Below are 3,832 nucleotides of genomic sequence, written 5' to 3'. Positions count from 1 at the left end.
CTTGTTTAGTCCCTATATTATGAGGTTAGTGTCCATTTAGTCCCTGTATTTTTAAAAACACCTCAAAACGTCCCTGCTACTAAATATTGACACTTATGCCATTATTTTTTTTTATTTTTAACTTGCTTTTACAATATTACATTTTTACAATAATGTTTCTTTTTTGGATATTAATAAAAAATTAAATTATCAAATTAAACTAAAAAAAAAAAGTATATATTAATTTTTGTGGAAGCTCACATATGTCTAAAAAATTAATATCGTAAAAAATTACATTATCAATTTTTTTAGAAAAATTAATATTTTAACTCAAGAGTGTGTTCCACAAAAATTAATATATATTATTTTATTTTATTTTATTTTTTGTTGTTAAACTGGTAATTTATTTTTTTCTTTTTAATAATGTCTAAAAAAATTATTATAACATGGTTATTTTTTTCTTTTTAATAATGTCTAAAAAATTATTATAATAGGGAAATATTATAAAAATAAGTTAAAAGGAACAAAAGATAATGGCAAAAGTGTCAATAATTTAATGGTAGGGATAGTTTGAGGTATTTTTAAAAATATAGGGACTAAACGAGTACTAACTTCAAAATATAGGGACTAAACGAGCTTTTACCCTAATAAGATACTTGTGACATTTCTCTAAATCACTTCGATATTGCCATCGTTTTCCCAAAATGCTATCTTTTTCCGAAAATTTTAATTAAGTCTAAATTAGGGAAATAATCAGTACTTGGTCAGGGGTTTTAGAATGACCAAAGCATTCCCCATCGATCACAAAAGGGAAAGACCCATTACATTTTTTATTTTTGTCACAATAAATAGTCAAGAGCTTCTTTCATTGGAATGTAAAGTCCGAAGTTGAATTACGCCTAATCTTCATCCTGCAATCGAAACAAATTAATTAACACGATTAATGATGATTTACTTTGGTTTTTTTTAAATATAATTAGTCAAATTGGCTAATTAATTAGCCATGATCAAAACTCCAAAACCAAAAGCCGTACCCCCTTAAGCTATAAAATTCGTGATGTTCATTGTACAACTTAATCTCTAATATTTTTCAGTTGGTGGAGGAAAAATAGAGACCTGGCATCTGTTTTTTTTTTAAATAAATTAAAAAAATATTGGCCAATTTTGCTACTTTTGGATGAGCATGTAATAGGGAAGTAGATGCAGTTTATAAAGTCATATTTCAATGAAACATGAAGCTTCAATTTATATCCATTCTAATTATTTTAAACTATTTATCTAACAAACATAATGGGGTCCCACCAACACTTCACATGCCTCTTTTATAAATACCTTGACGCAATCAATTTATATTATAGAACTTAACCATAACCAACCAATGAAAAAATTAAAACTAATTGCCAGAACAAGGGTACTTGAAAAACTTAAGGTGTGCTTGGTACCACTTTTGGCTAACTGTTTTTTGTTTAGTGAGAATATAATGGCATCTCAAACAAAAAAAAAAAAAATTCAAAAATCAAATGATTATTGGTTTTCACTTTTTCTTCATAAAGGCAAAGGAGGCGAATTTAGCTCTCAATCTTTTTGTTTTTTGTCATTATGAGTCTTACACTTGTAATGCAATGATTACACACTTATAATGCAATGATTACCATAAAATTTGGTAGATGCCGGATGTTTGTTAGATAAATGATTTATTATTATGTGGTACATTTGTAATAAAAAATACTATGCACATTTAAAATTATAGTTCGTACACTACTTTGCATATATAATTATATTATTAATAAAAATATAAATTAAGCGTAATTAATATAAATAAATGTAATAATCAACAAATAAGTTTTAAAATTCTCATAAAAAATCATTTAAAGACAAAATTTATTTCTTTAAAAACCAAGGAAATTTATAAAAGGAAAATTATCATTCGTATACTCTATAGTTGTTTTATTATAAAAAATATTACAACACTTTGAGGGTGTATCAATCGTCCACCATAAGTTGACAAAATGTATTTGTCGACCACTAAATCGTTAGCTGTCGTTTAAATAGGATGACACCAGAGGGGTAATTTGGTTTTTTCATATGATACGAGTGATAATTTAAGAGTATACAAGTGATAATTTCCTTTAATTTAAGTTTTAAGGGTAAAATCGTCAATTTACTATAATTCCGTTAACTTTCAAACGACAGCTAATGGTTTGGTGGTCCGTAGATAACTTTTGTCGATTTATGGTGGACGATTGATACACCCTTAAAGTGTTGTAATATTTTTTTATAACAAAGCAACTATAGAGTATACAATTGATAATTTCCCTTTACAAAATCAATGGATGTTATTTTTAAAAATTTTGACTAAATTTTTATTTTAAAAATAAATTAAAATTAGATACATACATACATACATACATACAATATGCATACATAAACATAACAAGTTTTGTTACAACTTCAAATAGAAATTCATGCACAAAAGAAAAAGAAGAAAGTAGTAAATAAATATAGGAAATTAAGACAAAAATGGACCTTGCTCTTGAGAGTGAGATGGATGAAATTCTACGGCGGCCTCTTTTTATTCTTAAGGGGAGAAGCTGGCTTGGACATTTTTCTTCCTCATAAATTGAAAATCTTTTAGGTCTAGTTTGATATTGTTTGATATTTTAAAATAATTAATGTTAATTAACCTAGAGATATAATCAGCTCTGAATAAGATCAGTTAAACATTTGATAAATTTTATTTTAAAAAGTGTAGTGGACTTTAAAAGTAGTCATATGCATTTAGTCAATCTTACTATTAATCTATTATAAGAATTTAAATAACCAAATTAAACATAATATTGAATAAAAGTTTCTGGTACATTTATAGACATGAATATAAAATAGTTTTTGTTGTATATATATAAAAGTATATAACTAAAATAAATATTTAAATTTTATTTTTATTTTGTTATCCCAATATAATTGGCAAAAATAATAATAATAATCTCTTTAAATTTAATAATTTTATTTCCTAATTAATGAGGATAATTTTAGATTTTATATATAAGGATATACATGAAAATTCTATTCAGTATAAAACTGATTCTCAAAATCAAATTTTAAAAAACTACTCCCTCCTACTTTTCAAAATCAGATATAGGATGAGTAATTTTATCAAAAGTGATTTTTTAAAAATTTATCAAATATCAGAATTAATTTTTTATTTTTTAAAATCACTTATAGCCTTCTAAAAGCAATTTCTTAAAAAAGAACAAATCAAGCGTGTTTGAACTTTGACGAGCTTTCGTTTTCGGGTCACAAATATATCAAAGCAAATCAAAGACCAAGAATTAAAGAAAGAAGAGTTTGGATTGGTGGGTTGGATGATGACGTTAATTAAAAGCTATATATCCTCTAAAATGGCATAAGCCTTTCGTTGGATTTGCAAAATTAATTGTAAGTGGCTTTCTATTTAGGAAGCATTGTGAGCACAATCACTTCTTTAGGTTTGCTCTTACAAACTTTAATTTCTTTCTCTTGTTGTGAATGAAGAATGGGGAAATGGAAGATTTTTTTTTTTTTTTTTTTGTGGTTATAGTGAAACTATGTCGTTTCACCAAATAGAAAAGATATTGTTTTTGTTTCGAGATTCGCCTATATGAAAAGATAAAATTATCCTTTTGATGCCATCACATTCTAATGAAAATTAACGATTTATTGGATGACTGATACATTTTGGAAATTTATGGTGGACGAATGATATAAACTGAAAGTATTGTAGTATGTTTGATAACAGAACAATTTAAAAGTATAAGCCAGACAAATTTTCCTTCAAATTAATAAGGATTTTTTTTCCTTTGGACAAATTTCAATT

The sequence above is a fragment of the Citrus clementina genome, unplaced genomic scaffold (assembly GCF_000493195.1).
Source record: "Citrus clementina cultivar Clemenules unplaced genomic scaffold, Citrus_clementina_v1.0 scaffold_9, whole genome shotgun sequence".
Lineage (NCBI taxonomy): Eukaryota > Viridiplantae > Streptophyta > Magnoliopsida > Sapindales > Rutaceae > Citrus > Citrus x clementina.
Note: the sequence above shows the minus strand (reverse complement) of the source record.